Below are 26,422 nucleotides of genomic sequence, written 5' to 3' on the forward strand. Positions count from 1 at the left end.
AATTCATATTTTAGTAGTACAGTATTATGATTTAAATTCATGTTTTAATAGTATTATGATTTCAAATTTAGCACTTCAATTGCCTACTTTTAAAACAGATAGAAGATCATGTCTTGGAACTAGCAAATATAAGTGTCCTTGATGAAGTTGCTGCATGGTCAATTGATGTGAAGCCACAGACAATTGCCAATTATTTTAAACATTGCAAGATTAGGACCCCCAATGTCAATGAATTGCAAGTTACAAATTAAATGGAGGAGGAGAATCAAAGAGTTATAGTAGAATTGAGTGATTATATTCAACAACTTCACTGTACTAATCAAATAGATATTAATATCGTTCTCAATCATCCAAATGAACAACAGTCATATATGCTTTATTTGAAGAAGAAATTATTGCTACAATTAGAAGGAAATAATCATGAGTATTATAGAATGGAGATACAAAAAATTTCGTGCCAAGAAACTCTAAACATACTTGAGACGCTAGAAATATTTTGGCTTCAACAAGAAGATGTTCATGCTATCAAGTAATGTACATGTAAGTTAAAAGATGTGATATCAACTCTAAAATATAAATCATTGTCCCAAACAACTTTAGATAAATATTTTATTTCAGCTTAAATCTTTAATATAATATAGCATATAATTTTTTACAAGATACAAATAGTTATTACTATGTGGAGGCAACTTTCCTTAAGACGGGAATTAGAAAAATTATAACCTATTATAATGTGGAGTTTATTCTTATTTATAACTATCTCAAAATGGGAATATAATTTTTTATGACTATATAAAGTTTATTCATATATAGAGTATCACTGTAGAGAGGTTTTACTGTAATAAGATCTAAACAAATTCAATATTGTATTAATTAACATATATATATATATATATATATATATATATATATATACCACACTCATACTTTATTACTTGCAAGCCTTATACTTTCTAAGAAAATAGACAAAAGGCTAAATATTAATCAAATTAAACTATTGATGAGTTCAAGCTAAATGAAAGGATCATCTAACTGGTGTTGTTTGTTCTGAGCATGTGCAGTCTTGTCGAGAGCCTGTGCCCGTTTTCTCTTTTCTATTTGGTTTGAGCCTGCGAGCTTCGTTAAGGCGTCTGTGCCTATCTCCCTCCTTGGTTTAGAGCCTACGTGCTCCCTTTTGGGCGTTTGTTCCCATCATTTTGTCCAAAAAGATGGGCACATCTGTTCCTAGTCTTCTTTAGACCTCTTCTGAGGGTATGTCTTTAGTTTCTGTATAGTTTCTTTTCTTTTATAAAATTAACCTTTTCCAAAAAAAAAAGAAAAGGGATCGTCTAGTAGATGATAGTATTCTCTTCCTGTATATGTTCTCCAATTAATACTTAAATTCAACAAATAGTGACTATGTAACTAAGACATATAGATATAACTAGAGATGAACATCTTTCAGACATGATTATCCAATTTTTAATCAAATGCTACTCCAGGAAAATCATTTATCCATTTTGCTTCAACTTAGTGACTTCTTGAAAGTAGCAATCTCTATAGTTAAACGGCCATGACAGTTGCAACTTCAACTTGGTAACTTCTTGGCTATCCTGTAAGTTAAGTAGGCATCTACAGTTGCAGCTGCAATATATTCCTTTGAAAAGACAAAGGGGAATTAAAAGTTGTGGAGGAGTACCACTTAGTACCTAGGATGCTCGATGATTTTGGCTTGCATGGCTCCAACAAAACTTCATATGACTCAGTTGTAAGTAAATTATTATTGCGATTGGTAATCTTTCAACTTTCAAGGAACATTGCCAACATTAACACAGAATAAATATATTTTACGAGGATTTGGAAACGAAATCTTCTAGGCCCCAACTGGAGAACTAGTTGAGCAAATGAACACATTAAACTTTAACAACGACAAACTCTCCCTCATGATCGCAACAACTTTCAACCTTCATCTAATCTAGTTTGTGTTTTCTTGTTTCTCTTACTATTGTGAAGTTTGTGAAGGGAATACATGATGTGGCGATTTGTTTGAAAAGAAAGAGTTAAAGGCCTGTTTGGTATATTATTTGAAATATGATATTCTGAAAAACTATTCTGAATAGGATATGATAGGATTAAATCAAATATGATAGGATTCTGAGAATGTATTTGGTACATTTTGGGAATCATTTTTTTGAAAATATTTAGACTATTTTTTAACCTCCTACATTCGTTAATTTAGCTAAACACTCCCCACTATAATAAAAGTTTATAAACTAACAAAACCACCCCCACCCACCCAACCGACTGCGGGTAGCCGGCCACCTAGTCGGACGGTGGCCAACAGTCATCAAAATGGCGCACGACCAGTTGAATCTGACCAGTAGTGCACCGATCTAGACTTTTTCGGCTAGATCCACCGTGTATCCTGCCGTTATTAACGACCAAGATATGGTCATTGTCAACAGCCAAATCTAGTAGTCAACAAACAGATCTATGGCCGTAGATTTGGCTGAAATGGCCAAATCAGCTCACAATCGGCTGGGTCTGTGTTACAGTATGTGCACTAAAGCCAATAATTTGTCTCTTGTAAACATTATTTATAATGAATAAAAGGCGTTGCTTATTTACAAGCATCTATACTATAGCATCTTGTATTGCATATAAAGAAAACAGTATATGTCCTTAGAATAGTTGAAACCTGTGATGAGGGAATTAATTGTTATAAATCTTAATTGTGAGAACTCTATAAGCATATATGGTGGCCATTTTAAAACTATCCGTAGTCATAGTATAAATCTGACCTAGGACATAGATAATATAGAAAGACTATCATCACGTTGAACGACTATGTCTAAAGGTAGTGATAGATCTCACATGTCAAGGTTGTGGGCATCAACTTGGTGCGGCTCATAGGTGCTTGCTTGTGTAAGTCCACTGGACTGACCCCATTAGAGGATTCCATACAAGATGGTATCTATAGAATATATCCTCTTATAGATGGTGATGCATGTGATCCCTCGACTTATGATCACTAGAGCGCCATGTGTAAATATCAATGTGATTTGACACTAGCCTAATGTCGTCTCTCTTAGAGATGACCAAAACAGTGGTGATTGGTTACATCAAGAAGTACACTATGACTATGAATCAATAAAAGATTCATCACTCCTGGTTACAGGAGATCTTATCTCGGTGAGACATTTGGTTAAGAACTACGACCGCAAATCTGTGGCCATAGTGGAATCGAGTTGGTGCTCGAATCCGATTTTATATAGTTGTAGATTCGACAATCAAATACAAACATGTCAAGGTTGATACTTTAAAGTAGACACTATTTCTGTACTTCAAACCTTGATGAGATATAAGATGATGAATGGATTGAATTGCATGGTAACCATACTATAGAAAAGGCAAGCCACTTTGCTGATTCTTTATCTGCTACGTAATCATGATGTCTTGCTAGAGGTCACTCTTAATTGGTGTATGGAACATTAATTGATTGATGCTTAATTAGTTATCGGGACACTGCCACCAATATAAAGAGCCTTCGGGTTACACACATTAAAAGTAGTTAAGAGAGAAAACAGATTGGAAGGGCATTTTAGTCCTTCGAGCAAAAAGGGTATTTTCATCATTTTGGGCAAAAAGGTTATTTGGGTAATTTTGTTGTAAAGGTTGTCGCCAATATTCAATATTTATATTGAATGAATTTTAGCAAAATTGTATTCATATTAATATTAATTAATATGGAGGAACATATTTAATTTAATTAAATATATTAAAACCCATTAATTAAATACGAAGATATAAATATATATGGATTAAATAAATAGCAATATTTATTTAATTGGGAGTATGTATTTATATAAGAATTAAATAAATAGGAATATTTGTTTAATTGGGAAACATATTTAATTAGAGAATATCTTTTAGAGATATTCCAAATCCTAATAGAATTGCAATCCAACCTAAAAAGGAATTAGGAGATTCATTCTCCTAATTGAATTCGTACTAAGGATTGCACTATATAAGGCCTTGTGGTTTTTAATTTTAGACTGTTTTTAGACACAAGTTTGAGATAGGGGTGAGCGGTTCCAAGTACCTTGCATTTTTCAGAGGAACTGGAACTAGAACGGAACCAGAATCGCACATTGTAGTTTTCAAAAAAAAAAAAAAAAAAAAAAGAACCAGAATAGGAACCGCACAGTGCAGGTTTTAACTTCAGAACCGGAACCTAAAATGCAGGTTCTGGTTCCTTTCCCGGGTATCCTGTAAAAAATTAATAACCCCCTATTTGTTTAAAAATGACAAAAATACCTTAAAAGTTTACAAATACACCCCTAACAAATTTTGATTACTCATTCATTTGTGTCCAATGTGACTCATAAATCCTCTAATCTCTATGCAACACTTGTATTCAATCAATTCATTACAATTCACATAAAATTTCTCAGTCAAAACCAAAACACAAACAATTAATTAAACAATCATACTATAAATCTATAATTTAATATTATAATTTATTAAATCTCTAATCATTTAATTAAGTATTGTACTAATGTTTATAACGGAATATTATAATTAATTAAATAATTATACTATAAATCTACAATGTAATGTTATAATTAATTAAATTTTTAATCGTTTAATTAAATAATGTACCGATGTAGTAATTTGCTAATGTTTATAATGTAATGTTATAAATTTATAATTAATTAAGTAATCATTTAACTATGTAATGTTATACTCAGTTAAGTGATTATAATATTATGTAATGTTATTATTAATTAAGTAATTATTTAATTATAATGTAATGTTTTAATTAATTAAATTTCTACTCATTTAATTAAGTATTGTACTAATGTTTATAATAGAATGTTATAATTAATTAAGTAATCATAATATAAATTTATAATGTAATGCTATAATTAATTAAATTTCTAATTATTTAATTAGGTATTGTGCTAATGTAGTAAATTACTAATGTTTATAATATAATGTCATAATTAATGAAATAATCATTTAATTATGTAATGTTATAATTAATTATGTGATCATACTATAATGTAATGTTATAATGAATTAAGTAATCATCCTATAAATTTTTAATATAATATTATAATTAATTAAATTTTTAATCATTTAATTAAATATTGTACTAATGTATGGAATGATATAATTAATTAAGTATTGTACTAATTTATGGAATTATATAATTAATTAAGTATTGTACTAATGTTTAAAATATAATGTCATAATTAATGAAGTAATCATTTAATTATGTAATGTTATAATTAATTATATGAGCATACTAAAATGTAATGTTATAATGAATTAAGTAATCTTTCTATAAATTTTTAATATAATATTATAATTAATTAAATTTCTAATCATTTAATTAAGTATTGTACTAATCAATGGAATGATATAATTAAAGTAATCATTTGTTTATAACGTAATGTTATAATTAATTAAGTAATCATACTATAAATTTATAATGTAATATTATAATTAATTAAATTTCTAATCATTTAATTAAGGATTGTGCTAATGTAGTAAATTACTAATGTTTATAATATAATGTCATAATTAATTAAGTAATCATTTAATTATGTAATGTTATAATTAATTATGTGATCATACTATAATGTAATATTATAATGAATTAAGTAATCATACTATAAATCTTTAATGTAATATTATAATTAATTAATTTTTTAATCATTTAATTAAGTATTGTACTAATGTTTATAATAGAGTGTTATAATTAATTAAGTAATCATTTAATTAAGTAATCATTTATTTATAATGTAATGTTATAATTAATTAAGTAATTATACTATAAATTTCTAATTAATTAAATTTCTAATTATTTAATTAAGTTATGTACAAAATTACTAATGTAATGTTATAAATTTATAATTAATTAAGTAATCATTTAACTAGTAATGTATTAAAGTTTATCAATTTATTTTATATAATTAATTAATTACTAATTTACTACAAATATACTTAAAACTTGATAATTGAAGTAAATAACTAAATATTATATTATTATTCAATCAAATATACTATTTTATTCAAAAATAATTCTTTTAATAACATTAAAATACTTTTAATTGGTCATAATTCAAATTATACACTTAATTAATCAAAACTTTAATATTAATATATTATAATATATTAAAGTTTTTTATATGTCGTGGTTTATATGTAATAAGTATAATTATATATTTATTTAATTAGGTTATTGTAACTTTTTCCATTTTAATTTTTTTATATGTAAAATTACATAGACCCCTCATTCTTCATAGTATTTTATTTCAGCCCAGGTTCCAAAACAAATTCCAAAATAGGGTACCCATTGCAGGTTCCAAGTACGTTCCAAGCCGGATACCTGATGCAAGTTCTTTTTTCCAGGTTCCGGTTCCTCCACATGTAGGAACCAGAACCTGAACCACACAGTGTCGGTTCTAGGTAGGTTCCGGTTCCAATTTTGGTTCTACCTGTAGGTTCCTATTCTACCCGCTACCCGTGCTCACCCCTAGTTTAAGAGCTTTAATTTGGTTTAAAGTTTTTGAACTAAACACCCAAATTAAAACCCTAGCCACAAAACTTTTTCTCTCAAATCCGCCACCTCCTCTTAAGCTTTTGCATTGATTTAGCAGTCAATACAAATTAAAGTGATCATGTCTTGCTTTTGTGTGGATACTGTCAAGCTCGATCAGTACTGCATGAACAGTGCCATATGAACAGTACCCCCATGAACAATTTCTGTGAACAGTACCTTATGAACAGTGCCAGTGAACAGTAGCTATTAAGAGTGTTAGTGAACAGTGTCGATGAACAGTATTGAAAATCATCTAGAGAAGGAGCAACCAACGAAGGTATAATTACTAAACCTTGTATGAAATATATTGTGGTTGTAACTCATTGGATCCTAATCTTGGAAAACGGGGTTCTATTGAAGCAAATTTTTTTATTATTCTATGCTTATTACGATAGAATTCCCTACAATCTGGTCAATTGTGCGTTGTTTCGATGCTGGCGACTGACGGTGGCAGTGGCAACGGATGGCAGCCGATAGTGGTTGCTGGTGGCCGACAATGGCTTGGGTGGATAAGGGTGTTTTTGTTTATTTATAAGTATTTAATGTGAAATGTAATTATTAAATGTTTTGAGTTAAATAGAATATGATTGAACTTTGAATTGAATTCCGTCAATATTAAAACAAACACATTTTTTATTATTGACTTTAAATAGGATAATAGAATAGAGTTTTAAAAAGCTAAACAAACAGGGGGGGTAAGAATATGGATATGAGAAGTTGGTTTATATACAAAGGGCATTTGTGTCTTTAATGGGTCATGGAATTGTTATGAGGCTTTTTATGTAAGGGTACAAAGGGCATTTGTGTTTTTATACGAAAGTTTGTACAAATAGCTTTACTCTTTGATTGTGAATTCACACCTCAAAAAAGGTTATTTAATATAATTTCCATTTTTTTAATTATTAAGTATATTAATAATTTATCACATATTTTAATTTTATAGGATAATATCTCTTAATTATTTTAAATAGTTTTAATTCTTTAATTTCTACAACACTTTTTTGTTAAAACTTATCGTAAACTATCTTTTTTCTTTTTACACGTATTTCTTCCTTTATTTTATAAAATTTTTTCGTTAATGTAATTTTTTCATATCAACAAGATTAATAAATTTTTTTAATGTATATGTAAAAAATTTGTTAACCTCTCAAAAAAAATTTATATTAACATTTTATTTTACAAATGATTTGTTTATTCTGCTTTTGTTTATGATAATCTAGAAATCCCTAGCACTTGCTTTACAAACTTGAGTTTGAAACTGGAGTCTCATCGAATTTGGTCATCATTGGGAAACAATTAAATATGACTTTTTTTTACCATGCATGTGCGCATAAGGCATAAGGGGGCTCAAAACCTAGACTTTACAAAAACAAACCACATACTTACCATTTGATTAAGTGCCTATGAGTAAAAATGTTGTTTTTAAAGCATACATTAATTGCAATCTTCATTTATAATTTCCTTCCTTGCTTTGAATATAGAAAACAGAGGTTGTGTTTGTTTGAGTATTTATAATAGTATTTGTGAAAAAAGTTGAGTTGGATTGTTTTTACGAGAATATGATTTGAATTTGAAAATGTGTTTAGTAAATTTTTGGAAAACATTTTCTGAAAATATTTAGACTATTTTTTAACCCCTTACATTTGTTAATCTAGCTAAAGACCCCCTACAAAAAAAAGTTTATAAATTAACAAAAACACCTCCACCTCCCTATTAAATGCTAGCAGCCGGCCACCACCACCAGACGGTGGCCGGAAGTCGTTGGAATGGCACACGATTGGCTAGATTTGGTCGGTCATGTGCTGATTTGGCCTTTTCCGGCTAGATGGCTATTAATGACGACCATATCTTGACCATCGTTGAATATCATATTTTTGACCATAGATTTGGTCGTTTCCGACCAGATCCATGGTAGATCTAGCTGAAAACGGACAAATCGACACACAACTGGTAAGATTCGGCCGGTCGTGCATTGTTACGGCATCGACATCTAACAGTGGCAGCAGCAGCGGTGGCTACTAGCAGGTGACAGTGGCTTGGGTGGGTGGGTGGGGGTGGTTTTGTTAATTTTAAAACTTTTATTGAGAAAGGTGAGGGTGTTTTTGTTAATTTTAGAACTTTTATTGAGAAATGTGGGGGTGTTTTTATTAATTTTAAAACTTTTTTTTAAAAAGGTAGGGATGTTTTTGTCAATTTTAAAACCTTTATTGAGAAAAGCAATTGTTAATGTTTTGAGTTGAATAGAATATAATTGAATTTTGAGAATATGAAAACAAATACATTTTTTATTTTGTTTGGATAGGATAGTAGGATATGATATGGTTTGAATAATGCTCCAAACACTACTAGAGTGTTTTAAAATGATCATATAGAATATCTGTGAAAGCAAATAATGTTGTAATAAATCATAGAAGAGAATAAGACGAAGTGTGCAACTGCAAAAAAAACAGAAGAGAAACTCAATTACGGATGTCAATCTACGACAAGAGAAATTAAGAAAGAAACCAAACAATTTATTAATAAACCAAACCTGTAAATAATAAACCCAACATAAGTTGAATAAATCAAACAAAAATCTTAATTAATGAAGTCTCAAATAGAAAACTCAAACTTAATTCATTAAGATTAAATCTTCCTAGACTATAATTCATAATTAAACTAGGAAAAAAAAAACCATTATAAATAGAAGAAGCCAAAGTAAACTCATCGCAAACTTGTCCTTCCACATAAGGCTACACCAAATTATATTAATTTACGTACAAATAAAGATTATTTGACGTTACCCCAAATATCTTGGCCAAATAATCTGATTTTTCTCTTCACTTGAATCTTAATCCTTGCTCCCGTAGCTTGATCCTTCACAATTTCTTGAATAAAAACAACCTCATCACCAATTCTAACATCTTTATGCCTCACAAATTCAAGCCAATCCACAGAAAGAGCACATCCTGCATCGCCATTCTTCTGAATTGAGCAACGAAACATCCAGAGTTGCCCGCAGTCATCCTGAACATGCATATCCATTAATTGGTTTTCTTCAAAATGTATTAATCCCATTGGACTTGCCGGGAGCGATAAGCTTCTTGTAATATCAATTTCATCAACGAACTTCGAAAAGAGTGTTGCCATAGCTATAGCTCTATGATATTGAAAACTTGGTTTGATTCTTTTGGTAGTTTCCAGTGTAGAGATTTATATTTATAGACATGTTGTTTCAGGGGATTTTATGTTAATTTTCACTGGTTATTCCCCGAAGTTACAAGAGAAAATTTAGTCTTTGTGTGTCACAGGCCGTCTAATAAATATAAAATGAGAATTTTGTCGTTAAAACCTACACGGCCTTGACTAAGTCATTTTAGTAGTAAGCAAGCTAGCTACTTTGTAATTTCCATGCAGCATGCTGCAAACGTTAAGCAACTCCGAGTTTTAGTCATTATGTAAACCCAAACTTAAAGCTTTTTTGCCATTGGTTGATAATAATAGGTTATAAAGACATATCTTAAAACTACAAGATAATTAAAATATAGAGATTAGAATCAATTTTAGGAAATCAAATATAAACGGGCTACACAGAGTATGTAATGTAAAATGTGTTAGGAGTGCACACCAAAAACACAGTAATAGATATCTATCCAACTATCCTGTTATTAAAATAAGATTTTTTTTTTTTTTAATTGACCAGAGATGTCCAAATTGGTTTGTACACATCTTAATTTATCCTTCGAAATTCTAAAGTTGACAACCGGATAAATCCCCTCAGTAATCAACCCTATTAACAATACATATGGATTTATGATTGACCGCAGGTCCACCCAATTATAGTTTTAAAATAAGAATTACACATCATGCCAAAGATACCATATCTATAGATATCTATAAATGATAAAGAAATCTATTAATAATTAATGTTAGGAATTACCAAACTTTGAAAACACTGAACTTCGTCACCCAACCCATGATGTTTAAAGCACTCTTAAATTATGATGCACTTAGGATACATCATAATATCTTTTTCAAAGTTTATAAATTCTAATTCAATAAAGGTAGGAGCGTCGAAATTCCAATTTTTAGCTTTATCATATTAAATTCTATTATAATATAAATATAAGCAACTTTTTGCCTTCACTTTCAAGATGTATGTTACACGTTTTCATTCGTTTTCTCCAAGTTAAATAAATTTTTCTCAAAGTTGTTGAAAATCTGCCTAATTAACCAATTAAAGTGCTGAACGAAAAAGAGATGTCCTTATCAAACATATGAATACCCTTTTAAAAATCGAAGTTTCTCATGCATCCCGGCAAAGAAACAAGGGAACTATTGCTTAAAAGCCAACATCATCAAGTCAACTTCACCAGAAAGGGATTAAAAAAGTTAGCAAAAAGTCTTTTATTATTAACACGGTGATGTAGAACAGCGAAAAAATCTCTAAATTTCATGGAATGAGCAGTGAACTTTCTCAAATTCATGGAGAAATATCTTGTGAACCTATTGAAAGTTTTCGAATATAAATTCTTGTTGAAGGTAGCAAAAGAACCATATTAATTTTTGGAAATGGCCTCTTGTGATAGTGATTAATGTTAAAGAAATGAGTGCGGCTGTTTGTTATGATCATAAAAGAAATGGTTTAGGATTTCTAAGTGAGTTTAAATATATCAATGAGATCTACACGTTTGCCATTTGTGCTTTCATTTTGTTTACAAGATATATTGATTTATTATAAGGTTAACGAATATATATTATTTAACTTACCAATAGTATATATATATAAATGTAAAATCAAAATCTAATCTAGCGCTAATTCAAATCTAACTAATAAGATCTAAACGAATTCAATATTGTATTAATTAAAATTATATACCACACTCAATACTTTATTACTTGCAAGCCTTATACTTTCTAAGAAAATAGACAAAAGGCTAAATAGTAATCAAATTACAATACTGATGAGTTCAGGCTAAATGAAAAAGATTGTCTAAGTGGTGTTGTTTGTACTGAGCCTGTGCGCTCTTGTCGGACGCCTGCGCTCTTTACGTATATTAACTGATGTTTCTCTTAAATCCACAGCATTTATGATGTCTAGCCCAAATACCTTTTGCAGCTTGTCGAGATCTTTTTTTTATACCAACACCAGCAAAAGGTATGTCCTTGCCGAGAAGAAAGTCATGCAAGTACCCAATATTCAAACTGTTTTCTTCAATCTTCATCAACACACAGACAACTTGAGCGAAGAACTTCTGCAGCAATACTACATTTTCAAATCTCTCTGTAGACTCACAAACTGGTTTATCTGAAAACTCTTGTCTCACCAGTCTTGTACATTTTCTCTAGGGACAAGTACTAGATCTGGCCTCGGGCAAAAGACATGATGTATTACAAACCATTTCAGTCAATACCTCTCTACCATCCTCCATTACAAACACATATCGCTACCTTGGTTAGAGAAGGGATTTCTGTTGGAGTTGTCGACTACTTCAGCATAAATGGGTAACGGAAATGCACTCGGCGGTTTTGGGCTTTTCCATGTATAACCGCTGTAGAATTTCTTTTAAGTTACTAATTCCTTTTTAGGTTGGGCTTAGGAATAAGAATCCTTATAAAACTAGGTTTAATCTCTTAAACCTAGTATATAAACATATTTTTCTCTTGTTATGTGTGTGAGAGCAATTCATTCATGGTAAACAAGAGAGGTGAGGCATATTACAATAATATTGACTCAGTTGGACGTAGCCTACATTGGGTGAACCAAGGTAAATCGTGCGTATTATTTTCTTTGTTTACTGTTTGATTTGTTTTACTATTATATTTTGTTCCTGTTGTTGTCTCTATTTCGTTCAGTTTCAACTATTTCAAGAGAAATTAGGAAAAGAAACCAGAGAAACGCATAACTGTTTTTGTACATTAGTTACAAATTGAAACGCAACTTAGTAGTTACAATATGAAAGATTACAAAACTAAAACCCCCATATTCATACAGGCTTAATGGCTTATTTTACAAGATTTAGTCTAATATCTGCACTTAAACTGAACTGTCCTCCTTCTCTTCATCTCGATATCTCCTTGTAAACCAAACTATTTTCCTTGTCCTGGTTTCAACACCTTTTCTTGAATAAGAAAAAACACCAATACTCATTTTCTATAACAACATTCTTCAACTCACAGCATCAAAATATATATATATATCAGAACACAATAGCAGTAAACTTGCCATAACAGCATACTCCAGATCACAGCACTTTAGCAGTAAGCTTCACATAACAGCAAACTTCAGATCACAATCAGTACACAATAGCAGTAAACTTCCCATAACAGCATAAATCAGATCACAGCACTTTAGCAGTATCAGTCAGTCTGTACGTAAAGCAGCACTTTAACCTCATGTTCAATACACCATCAGCAGCACACTGATCACTTCATCATCTCATCACCTCAAAAATAAAACACTACTATAATCTCATGTTCAATACATCACCATCAGCAACCTGATCATCACTTCACCCAACATTCTGANTTCAGTTCGAGACCGCAGCCAGTCAGATCAAAGACTTTAGTTTCTAAAGTGCAACGCACTTCAAAAACTAGGGGGCTTCTGTTATGCCTCAAAAGTCAAGCCTATGTCAGCACAATTAATGTCTCTTTGTACCAGCTGCCAAGCCCATATCTCCAAAGATATTCTCACCAACTTTATCTCATTTCAAAGAGATAAATGGACGAGAGCCTTCCATGTGTCAAGGCAGTTTGCAAAAGCTCTCATTGCATTGAGTGCAAATGTGAATAAATGGATTTTTCTCTTCCCGAAGAGAGGAGGCTGGTGGCTGGGCTGAGATTTAGCTTCAATTCTTTCTCTCTGTAAAAACACTGTATTTCTTCATCTTTGTATGCCTTACGGGCAAATTCATAGAAATAGTGAGAGATCAATAAAATAACAGTGGATGTAGGAGTCGCTCGTTGAGCATCCGAACCACCATAAAAACCCCCTCTTGCCAATCTTTTATTGATATTTTTTCTGCAAAATATATAATCTCAGCTCCATATTCAAATCTCATGGATCCATCACGTGTGATTCCTAAGTCCGCTTAGCGCTTCTCACGTGCGAGTCGTTGGCGTCCAAAATCAAGCGTCAACAGCAGTAAACTTTACATAACAGCATTCTCCAGATCACAGTACTTTAGCAGTAAGCTTCACATAACAGCAAACTTCAGATCACAATCAGTACACAATAGCAGTAAACTTCCCATAACAGCATAAATCAGATCACAGCACTTGAGCAGCATCAGTCAGTCTGTACGTAAAGCAGCACTTTAACCTCATGTTCAATACACCATCAGCAGCACACTGATCACTTCATCATCTCATCACCTCAAAAATAAAACACTACTATAATCTAATGTTCAATACATCACCACCAACAACCTGATCATCACTTCACCCAACATTTTGAGTACTCTGACTACCACTAGATCAGTCAACAGCCATTCAAGACACCAAAAACAATACCACCAGCAACTTTCAAAATGAACAGGTGTAGACTCAAGAAACCTGATACCTATTGCAATACAAACAATTTGAATTACTATCACCATCAAACAGATTTGTAGCAAGAGTTGTCCAGGACTCATTCAGGTAAAGCATCAGACACATTTAACTTGTTCCTCAGCATAGTAAACCTGGTTCCAGATAGAGCTTTGGTCAAAACATCAGCCTTTTGGGTAATCTGAAACAACATATTGCACCAACAAACTCTTGCTTGCAACTAGCTCTCTAAGACAATGCACATCGATTTCTATATGCTTAGTGCGAGCATGAAAAATAGGGTTCGAATATAAGGCGCCCCAGCACTCATATGATCACCCCATATCACAGGAACATGTGGAAGATCAGTACCAAGTTCTTTAAAAAGATGTTGTACCATACAACTTCGGTGGCAGCTTGGCTGAATGCCCTGTATTCAGCTTCATTGAATGACAGAGAGACCACCTTCTGCTCCTTCGAGCTCCATTGTACCAAATTATCCCCAAGAAAAACAGCATAGTTAGCCATTCACATGACAAGAGGTGAAGGAGAAACGCAACAAAGAATAAATAGAGCAGATTGAATAAAAAGAACTAATTTAAAATCTTTCTACGAGCCTTTTGGAAGTTCTATCTCTCACTATCTATGGGGGAGTTTGTTAGGATCTCTTTACTTATCATGTTAAAATATCTCTCTCTTCCATGCATGGTTAATTGATCTCCTGTACATGAATATATTTTGCGAGGATTTGGAAACGAAATCTTCTGGACCCCAACTGGAGAACTAGCTGAGCAAATGAACACATTAAACTTCAACAACACAAACTCTCCCTCACGATCACAACAACTTTCAACCTTCATCTAATCTAGTTTGTGTTTTCTTGTTTCTCTTACTGTTGTAAAGTTTGTGAAGGGAATACTGGCGATTTGTTTGAAAAGAAAGGAGCTAAGAATCTGGATATGAGAAGTTGGGTTATATACAAAGGGCATTTGTGTCTTTAATGGGTCATGGAATTGTATGCAAAGGTACAAAGGGCATTTGTGTCTTTGTACAAGAGTCCATACAAATAACTTCATCCTTTTTTTAGGTTAATTGTCAATTCACACCTCAAAAAAGGTTANTTTTTTTTTTTTTTTTTTATACAGAAAATATCGTTGTTTAAATCTTGTGCAAGATATGACAAAGTTAAAATAATAAAACAGCTACCCACAAAATGGCAAACTAGAATTTTGAAGCATAAAACAACACAGTTTTGTAGGAAACATAGAACTCAACATATTAATAATAAGGGAAATAACGAAGATTTAAGCTCTAAAGTGTGAGATTGTGCTTACTCAGAAGATGAAGGGAGTCGCGTTAAGCAACCAAATGGACACCAGTGAACTCCAAAAGACTGCAAAACCCATTTAGATAAATATATGTTGAGTCATGTAAAGTTCAATAATATCATTATCTTGTTTTCATAAACCCAAACACATATTTACACATACATTCATTGAAGAACAACTACGTTGTTTAATTTTTCATAAATTTACAGAGACATAAAAGGAGAAAAATGAAACAAAATCATAGATGTTATCAACATGTTGACATTCAAGCGAAAGCTGGTATAACAAATTCTAGCACATCTTCAACTCCTATTGCACCATCACTTGCCTCCTGAATAATTCAAAGTATCTTCCTGGAAGAACTTGCAACTAAAAACTATGCAGAATGTCTCCAGAGATTCAAAGATACTTATTGGTACAAAACTAGTACAAGAGAAATTACTAAGGCATTGATTTTATAAATTAATTTCTAATTTCTAGGAAGGACTAATTTCCTAAATTGTTAGGCTATCTGCATCACAGAATCTTTAAGTCTTTCACATTATTATCTTGTTTTCTGGATATATAGATTGGTGAACAACGATGTTGACAATGGGATGTTTAAAACTTTGTTCCCAGTAACAATTAGCAATCTAGAATTTATTTTCATTACTCAGGTGCAAATAGGTATTACTGGTGCAATTGTTCTCCAAAAAACACATAGCATCATCCTTTCTGTTTAGCCTCGACACTCTTGTGATCAATATTACCATTCATTTACCCATTCCCAATCCTACATAAAATCTCCTCCTGGTTTAGACACTTCAAAAACTTAATAAGAAAGTTCCAAGTTAGTAAATGTTGAAGCAAAGTCTCTGAATTTAGAGAAAATTTACTTATCCTCTGTACCTTGTCAAGAAGCTGCCTTTGCAGTTGTGCTTCTGTTAGATAGTATTTAATGCTAAGTTTATTTGGCCTTCTAACAACTGCCAAAGAGAGGGGTGGTGTATGAAAAAAGAACTTTAAGCTGATTCTAAGTCTCCTAACTTTATGTGTACATAATTATACTAGAGCAATCAGCATGTTTATACTTGTATGAGACCCGAATATCAATAGATAATGTGAATTGGAAAGTAAAACAGATAAAAAAAGGAGTATGTCATAATCACTGAATTAAAATTTTCAGAGCAGTAACTACAATAGGCAATGGAAATTCTAATAGAAATTTTGTTTTTACCATTTCCAAGTAGCTTAGATCTTCGTCATGAGTCCAGTCATCCATGCTAAATGCAGGAAAGGAAAGGCAACCATTTGCATAAAGGCTAAAGCCATTGACCTTTCTCAATTTGCTTCGAAGAAGAGAAATTCAAGGAGTAGTAAGCTTTGCTTCATTTCTCAGTTTGTTCGTCTTCATTTTCACATGTGGAGTTGTTTTGGAGCAGGAAAGTTTTGATTTTGAGCTGGTGGTTCCCATTCCAGCTCACGCCAACATAAGCTATTTTCCTAATTTTCATTAGGAATTTAGTTTGTTTTCCAATTTTATAATTCCTTGTTTAAGTTAGGATTTTTTTCCAATTTTATAATTCCTTATTTGAGTAGTATTAGGATTATTTTATTTTATTTTAATTATTTTTTCCTATATGTTATTATAAAGGTTTACTTTGGAAGCCTTTGTTGTGATTCAAGAAGCCTCTTTGCGGATTCAGATAGCGAGACTAATAAGTAAGTTGAAGTCTCTCTCTTCCTCTCTCTCTCTCTCTCTCTCTCTCTCTCTCTCTCTACTTTTATCTTACTGAATTTGTTTGTTTGTTTTGTGTGTGTTGGTGTGGTGCGTTTTGAAGTCAAAGATGTTGTCGTTGCAAAGAGCATTGGTGTTTCTTATACTTCAGTTTCTCGAAGAAGAGAAATTCGAGGAGTCTCTTCACAAGTAAGTTTTACGAAGAGCATTTTTTGTGTTTGTGTTGTTTTGTTTAATGGATAGTTTTACGCAAAGACAAAATTTAGTGTATTAATTACATTGCAATTTTTGCAATTTTTATCTTTTAATAGTTTTTTATGTCCCTGAACACATCCCATCATCTATAGATACACGCTAAGAGAATCGTCTAATAGCTCAATTCTTGTGTTTATATATGAATTATGCTAGCCTAAGGACTCAGGGGAACCTCCTTTGTCAAACAAAATTTTAAAAGTTGGCAAAATCTGAATAGTGTTGGGTTGGTTTGGGTGGAGTGTGTTCTTTCCTTAGCAAATTGATGTTTTGGTTGAAAATTATTTAATTGGAGTTCCATATTTAATAAAGGATGTTACTTTCCATGTTTTGGTAGGCTTGAAAAAGAATCAGGGTTTTATTTCAACTTGAAGTACCTCTACGAGAAAGTTCAAGCCGGAGATTGGGTTGAAGTTGAGAAATACTTGTCAGGATTTACCAAAGTTGATGATAACCAAGAATCTATGAAGATATTCTATGAAATTAGGAAGCAAAAGTATCTTGAAGCACTTGATAGGTATAAGTAATTTGCATTTATCAGTGAAAGTTTTTTATAGTTTTTTCTTGTGTATTAATTTTTTCTGTCTTAAATCATATTATAGGCGAGAAAAGGCAAAGGCGCTTGAAATATTAGAGACTGATTTAAAAGTGTTTTCAACATTGAATGAGGAAGGGTACAAAGAAATTACACAACTTTTAACTCTCAGCAATTTAAGGTAATTTTTGTTGGTTCTCAATTTTCTCTTAAATAATGAGCTATAAATTGAAATTTTGAATCTTTTTATGATCAATTTGCTTGAATAAATGCAATAGTCATTATTCAAATTTTTAAGTGTTGCTAGTTCGACTTGAGTTTATGACACTTTGGTGTATCAAATCAATTCAGGGAAAATGAGCAGCTGTCCAAGTATGACACCGAAACAGCTCGTTTCATACTTCTGATAGAGCTCAAAAAACTGATAGAAGCAAACCCATGTTTCCTCAATAAGCTTACTTTTCCCACTCGGAAGGATTCAGAATTGCAGTCTCTAATGAATGGGTAAAGTGATACAATACAGTATATTTTTCTAATTTCTATCTGGTTTTGCCATAAATGATCAATTTTTTTCCTTTTTTAAGTCATTCATTATGCTTAACATGAAGCTTGCTTATGAAGTATTCCTTTTTATTGTTTGTTTGTTTCCTATAAACTGGAGCCGTGTTTCCGTCTTTTTGCTGTATGTTTCTATGAAAAAGTTGGAGCCAAATACCCAGTATTTAATACATGATCTTTGATGCAGTTTAAACTGGGTGCACCTATTTGGCAAGAACCCATGGTCGGAAAAGAACCCGAGGCCAGAAAAGAACCCAAGGCTAAACCCCGACATTAAGACTGAGTTTACTGACCATACATGCACATCTCCAAATGGTCCTCCTGTTGCAGCAGATGCAAAGCCAGAAAAGAACCCAAGGCTAAACCCCGACATTAAGACTGAGTTTACTGACCATACATGTACACCTCCAAATGGTCCTCCTGTTGCAGCAGATGCAAAGCCAGCTTCTTCCAATGTATGATAATACTCCACATCCTTATTATTTAAGTAAATATTAACCATATTGGAGGAGCAAATATTAAAAATATTGACTAATGCATATTTTTTTGGGTATAGCCTAAAATGGGAATTTGGCTAACTCCCGAACAGATCAATGAGAATGTCAAGGCCTTGAAGAAGGTACGGGATAGGGAACTTGAGGAACAAAAGTTGTTAATGAAAAATCTAGAATATCTGCATGGCATTATTAAACTAGACCGTCTGAATGGCGAGGACTTCGCTTCTATGCAACTTGATGAGGTAGTGCTCTACAGATCTCATTAGCTAATTTCATGTTTTCACTAGTATTCTTATTTGTTTCCTTTATGTTTTGGTTTTGATTTTGTAGTTATATGCGATTTTAGATGAGCTTGTGAGCCACGGTTCCAGTAAGGTCCCAGACAAGGCCATACATATTATGAGATTGCTGAATCGATACAATCGAATGCCATATATATATTTTTGAATTTGATGACAGTTGGTTGATCTACACAATGAAGCTGACGGTATTGTCGGTGGCTGCTGTCCGACTACCCCAAAGCAGCCAGTTTTCAGTTTTCCAGAAATTAATTATATATTTATTAGATTTTTATTTTAATTACATTATTATTATGTAAAAAATAATGAGGGTCCCTTTGTTTTATTATTTTAGATAGGATTTTGGAAATAATATTGAGTAGTTGAATAGAGGAGTATTACGAGGTAAAATTTAAAATTTTACATAAAAAACCCCCAAGGTTTGCTAATTTAACTAAACACCCCAATATATGAAATTTTTGTAAAATGATAAAAACACCCTCACCCACCACAGTGCCAGATTTCGGCAACCACCGTAGGAATTTGGTCAGAAATTGGCGTTACGATGCAAACCAGTCAAATCTGGTGGGTAGGGCGTCGATGACTTTTTCAGGCCAGATTCACCACGGATCTTGACGAAAAAAGCCAGATTTAAGGCCAGATCAAAAGTCCAGACTAATAAAGATATCTCAGCTAGCCAACTGAAAAGATTATTTTTTTATTAGTTTGGTGCTAAATTTTTGCAAACCACTACCAGGTCGTCTGATGGTTAAAGAGCAAAAAAAGTTTCTCTAAGCTTTTGAGTTTGAGTCTCCCTAGGCACTAATAGGAGTGGTCATTACAGGATTAACCGATCAGACTTTTAAGGTCTTGGAAGATTAGTTGAAGTGTGCGTAAGCTAGCCTGAACACCTCTAATTATAAAAAAATAAAAATAAAATAAATAATCTTTTCAGTTTAGCACCTCTCATTGTGTTTGCTTTCTTACTGCAAATTCCATATTCAATGATGCAAGCTATCCTGGAATGGTTGTATTAGTGATTCCATTAGGAGAAACCAGTGAAAAATCCATCTCTCTCTAATCCTTAAAGTTTGAATCTATGAATCTCTCCCACTTCCTCACTGGTATGTTAATGGAAAACCAAAGTTTAAAAATACGTGAGCTAGGATTCATGGGTTTTGTTTGAGAAACAAAGTAGATAGAGATTCGGAAATAAATTATTGGGCTAGGTTATGTCTTTAGTAGTGTGTTGAATGTGGTTGTTTAATTTTATGTTTATCTTTAAAATGATTTAAAATTGTTAGGCTATAAGAAATCTGGAAACAAATACTGTTTACATTTTTTTTTTTTAAGAGTAATACTAGATCTACAACCCAATCTTATAATCTTATCTCACAATCTTCGGCGTAATAATTCGTAATTGGTCAGTTCACAAATCATATTATTTAAAAATGTCATATTATATGATATGACATTTTTAAATTATGATACATCATTTTTTAAGTGAAAAAATTTGATACGCTTGTTTTGGACAACTTAATGATATTAACCTAAGAAAAAAAAAAAGATTGGTATAGAATTGGAGGACCAAGAAGTTTTTTCCCTTATTATTGTTTTTTATATTTTCAACTCATCGTTTTTTCTGGTAAATGGTTGGGAGATGTTATTAAGTAATCCACTTTGATTTGATAACCATATTCTTATAACAAAAATGACAGTATCTCGTTTGAACATACGTTACATAATATTTGTAATTCGATCATTTTTATTATATTAGTTATTAATGTTATTGATTTGATATTACTGTATGATTACATTCTTAATGTAGTATTGATAAAACAATCATAAGATAATGTATTATAATACAAAAATACTACCTCCTTTTTTTTTCTTTTTTTTTTTACTGGGTGTATCTATACCAGTTTATACGCATCTCGACTAGTCTCTAACCTCGAATAAGACTTTCGAAACAGAGCAAGCCCTATAGTATATAACCAACAATATTAGCATCATTCTTGTGATTCGAACCTAAGACCACAGGGGGAGCAAACCCCTTGGCCCCAAGCCTTTACCACTCGGTCAACCTATTGTTGGTTCAAAAATACTACGTTTAAAAACCTCTTCTCATAAACATTCTTTTACAATCCCGACGTGGTGCGTAGCTTGTGATTGGTCAGCTCGTAAATGTGTTCCGCCTTCTTATTGTGGGTCCCATATGTCTATTTGTAAGTTAACTAATAGCGAGTTACTATGTCGGAGTTATGAAAGAAAGTTTATGGGAAAAGGTTGTAAACTTAGTATTACTCATGATAGTATAAGGTTTTTGGAAACTGTTTTGTTTTATGAAAAACACAAATTTGTTTAGGATCTACAGAGAATATTATAATTGTTTTTATACACACTATTAAATTATTTTCTTTGTTTTCAAGTTCCTACCTTTAAACAAGTACTTTAAAATAACAACAAAATTTTATTTTTCGAAAAACGGAACTGAAAAATGAGAAATTAGATTTGCTATTTTTAAAATATGATTCTTATCTATACAGTGTTTAAAGTTTCTGTCACAACCCTAAAGAAGAGTGAATGACTTTCCCACCCAAGGTTTGCCTCAATAGCACTTTCCCACCCAAAAAGTTTCAAAATACCATTTTCCCACCCAATCGTCATGTTCCTTCGGTAAATGCCATTAAATATAATGATTTTCATTGCAAAGACGGAAATACCCCTAACTATTTGACTAGAAATTTTTTTTATTAGTATACATCATATCAACAACGTCAATTACCCATATACCCCCAACCATGTGTAAAGATTAAATTACCAATTTGTCCCTAATGCTAAAAATCAACCGGTAACTTTTGAGATTTTAAAATTTTGAAACAGTTGAAATCACCATTTTGTCCTTGAGTTTGATGCAAAATAAATTGATATTTATATAATGAATTTTGTCAATTTAAACCCAACAAGAGAGTAGATTTGAAAATCACAATGCAACTCGTTGAATTGAAAACAAAAAAAGAAAAAAAAAAAAATTGGGAGAACACAAAATTGGAGTTAAAATCACTTCATTGTCATTGTTACAATTCACATTCAAATATATCAAAGTCAATTCATTGTCATCATCACAATTCTCATTCAAAAATATCAAATCCAATTCAATCTCCATCTCCCTACACGCCACCGTCATAAATCAATGATCAGTAATATATATATAGAGCAAATAGATGACAAGTATTTGATTTGTCCTAGGTGATGAAAATGGTAAATAAACATCATGATTTAATTATGGTGCTTCTTATACTGCAAACCCTTGATGATCTCCAAGGGTTATGACCTCAAACAGATTAAAACAGTAACTTTCACTCAGAATTTCCACAAACTTATATTACAGACACTATAATATTTGTAGTTGTACCAAATTTTTTTTTTTTTTCCTAAACGTAGATATAAGAACTGGGTTATGCCTTTTATAGGTTATGGTTCTCACTAACGCTAATTTTTTGAGATAAATATTGATAGGATGAAATACTTAATAATTGGAGGGAGGTTTATGAAATATTTAATAAATGGGGGGAGGTAATATAATTGGGGGGAGGTTTATGAACTACTTAATAATTGGGGGAGGTTTAGGAATATTTAATAATTGGGGGGAGGTTTATGACATATTATTATGTTTGATCGTAAAATTTTATTTTGTTGGCTTCTCATTTTTTAAATTATTTATTTTGATTGTAAAATTTTATTTATATTATAAAACTAAATTATGCAAGACTCGGTAAGATGTATAACTTAATTTTACATATTATATTTTAATACATATACAACGAGTAAACCGCTAATATATATTATTTATTCAGGCTAGCGAGTGGCTAGCTTTACCATAGTATCATATAGAGATACTCAATATAAAAATTATCAATCATATTAATTATAACAAAAAAATATTACTTGTGACATAAACAATTATAAATTCTCATAAATCATAGGACAATATTCTATAACTTGAAATGCATAATATTATTTGGAAATATAAAGACTAAATTTTAAAAACTCTTAAATGCATATATTTTCGATTTTTTTTTTTTTTTAAATCAAAACTCTCATTTATCAATGAATCAAAATCTTTTTCATAATATAATTACAAATTTTTTTTTACTCAAATTTAATTTTTTCAATATTTATCAACAATAATATACTTAAAAAAATGCATATGTCCTCATAAAAAAAAACTAAATAAATTTATATCTTTTTTTTTTTAGAAAATTAAATAATCATAAAAACATCTAGTACAACTTGACATTAAATAAATATATATATATATTTGAAAATTGTAGATTGTTCTTTATAATGAATAAAATATGGGAAGATGAATTTTCTTATCCCTATGGTTGGAAATTAGAGCAAACCAGTGTTCTGATTCTGAATAATTTAATCCAAGGATTTAATGTGGTGTCGACCTAAAAATTTGAATCTTTAAACTAAATAAAAGTAGTTTATTATTTTTGCGTTTTGTTTGTATAATCAGACAGTTCTTGGTCTTTTTGTTTCCACGTCCAATTTTTAAAAATTTGAAAAATTCCTTTCATCGATATGGAAATCTCGAAAGAAAAATAAAAGGATTTATTTATTCTATCCAAAAAAATGAGTGAGTATTTTGCGTCTTTTGTGTGCGCATGAAGCTTTTGATTACTTCTCGACGATTCAAATATTGAGTAAAAGATTACATCTATAAATGTTGCATTGTAGATCAAACCTATTATACTACATTGTTTCTAATTTTTCTATTGTCGATTTGAGTATTCGGCAAAACATTACACCAATAATATACTTATTAATAAATTAGTTGCATACATCAATAATGTTTATTAAATTAGATTAGGGAAGGAAAAGTTTTGAGGGTCAAAATAGTAATTATCAATGTGAATTTTGTTGGGTTTTTGTACACAAATGAAACCCTAGAACTTTCTTGCCACTTCAAAAGCTTGTTATACATGAAGGTGGTTCCACATCCATGATCCACCTTGATTAAATTATTTCACTCAATAATTAAAAACATATAGCATATAATATTGATTTCATGAAGCTAAAAAGTGAGCCAATCTCAAAAATAAATTAGAAAAAAATTCCAACTTTAATCAAAATTAAAAAATTATTATTATCCATTCGTGGATGGTTAGGACGAGTTAGAAATAATGTGGATAGGTGCATAATTTTAAGTTCATTTCCTCATCTAAATATTACCGATTTAAGTTTAAGTGGAGGATCATAACTATGCTTATTCTCTCTCGAGAATTAGTCAAGGGAAATATATTTATTACATAAATGTATGGAATGAGATTTTATTATTTTTTCCAGAGTAAACGACTTTTTCCCACTAGAAGCGGGAAAAAAGCCTAGGCCCAAAACCGGGTCCTTGGACCAGACTAGGCCCAAGGGAGGAAGGATTGGGCCTAGGCCGGTCCCCTCCTGTAGGGCTCGGGCCTGGGACCAGTCATAGGCCCGTGCCTGTTAATTTTTAAAAACCTCACCCAATTACATAAGCCACTGAAAAATATCCAAAACCCCCTATAATAAAAATACATAACAAATCTAGGGGTTAAAATAGAATTTTACAAAAAAATAAAAAATAAAAATTTCTAGGCCCATAGGACCGGGATCGGTTCTATGAGCCGATGACTAATCCTAGAACCGATCTGAGCCCTAAGAAAACTCATGGGCCCAAGATTAGTCCTTCAAGATTTGGGCCCTTGGGCCCTTTCCTTATTCGGACCAGACCTTGAAGGCACAGGCCTTCCTTGTCCACCTCTATTTCCCACCCAAGGTTTGGCCTAATGACACTGTCCCACCAGCTAAGTTTCTTAATGACATTTTCCCACCCTCCGTTATAATTTGTCTGTTAATCTTAACTACAAAAGGATAGAATGGTAAATTCAGTTTATTTTTTTTAATTTTTTCTTTTCTTTTTTAAATATTAATTTTCTTCTTAATTTGTTGGTGTCTCACCAGAAGCAACTGGACCCAATGGCTAAAGCAAAAGCAAAACGGGTCAAATGAACAATGGTTGACGATGATTCCTCCTTTCGTCTCTCTATTAAAAGAGAAAAAAGAAAGTCGTAGTCGACGGTAAAAGAAGAAGAGAGAGGCAAGAGAAGAAGAGAAGAAAAGAAAGAGGGAAGAGAGGAAAGAGAGAAGAAGAAGAAGAGGATAAAATGACATAGTTACCCTTTATTTTTTTTAAATTACCATTCTTTCCTTGTGCAGTTAAATTTAATAGACAAATTGTAACAAGGGGTGGGAAAATGTCATTATGAAACTTGGCGGGTGGGAAAGTGTCATCAGGCCAAACCTTGCGTGGGAACAATTGTTTAGTTTTTTTTAAAATACCCTAATTTGGCTTATAGGCTTTAGATTGAGCACTTCTTTCTGGCACTCAATATCACTACTTTGAGCAAAGCCACGGTCATGCCACTAAAAATCCTATTTTTCTCGGGAAAATCCCCACTTGGGATAGTTTTCTCCGGAAACAAACAGGGCCTCAGGTCCTTCTGTTCTGCAAATTCAACCGCAGAAAACATGCACAATATCACAGAACTAATAAGAAACCAACATTGGTCAAAACTCAGAACCCATTTCAGTNCCGATTTAAGTTTCAGTGGAGGATCATAACTATGCTTATTCTCTCTTGAGAATTAGTCAAGGGAAATATATTTATTACATAAATGTATGGAATGAGATTTTATTATTTTTTCCAGAGTAAACGACTTTTTCCCACTAGAAGCGGGAAAAAAGCCTAGGCCCAAAACCGGGTCCTTGGACCAGACTAGGCCCAAGGGAGGAAGGATTGGGCCTAGGCCGGTCCCCTCCTGTAGGGCTCGGGCCTGGGACCAGTCATAGGCCCGTGCCTGTTAATTTTTAAAAACCTCACCCAATTACATAAGCCACTGAAAAATATCCAAAACCCCCTATAATAAAAATACATAACAAATCTAGGGGTTAAAATAGAATTTTACAAAAAAATAAAAAATAAAAATTTCTAGGCCCATAGGACCGGGATCGGTTCTATGAGCCGATGACTAATCCTAGAACCGATCTGAGCCCTAAGAAAACTCATGGGCCCAAGATTAGTCCTTCAAGATTTGGGCCCTTGGGCCCTTTCCTT

The 26,422-nt window shown here is 31.9% G+C and overlaps 1 long non-coding RNA gene across 1 annotated transcript; it reads left to right on the plus strand.

The window, feature by feature from the left end:
* Positions 1–17,884: 17,884 nt before the first annotated feature.
* LOC116117802 lies at positions 17,885–18,428 on the plus strand. The gene is made up of 3 exons (XR_004126037.1): positions 17,885–17,912; positions 17,998–18,111; positions 18,282–18,428. It is a non-coding gene; the product is annotated as an uncharacterized LOC116117802 (long non-coding RNA).
* Positions 18,429–26,422: the final 7,994 nt, after the last annotated feature.

This window comes from Pistacia vera, unplaced genomic scaffold (genome assembly GCF_008641045.1).
Source record: "Pistacia vera cultivar Batoury unplaced genomic scaffold, PisVer_v2 Contig822, whole genome shotgun sequence".
NCBI lineage: Eukaryota > Viridiplantae > Streptophyta > Magnoliopsida > Sapindales > Anacardiaceae > Pistacia > Pistacia vera.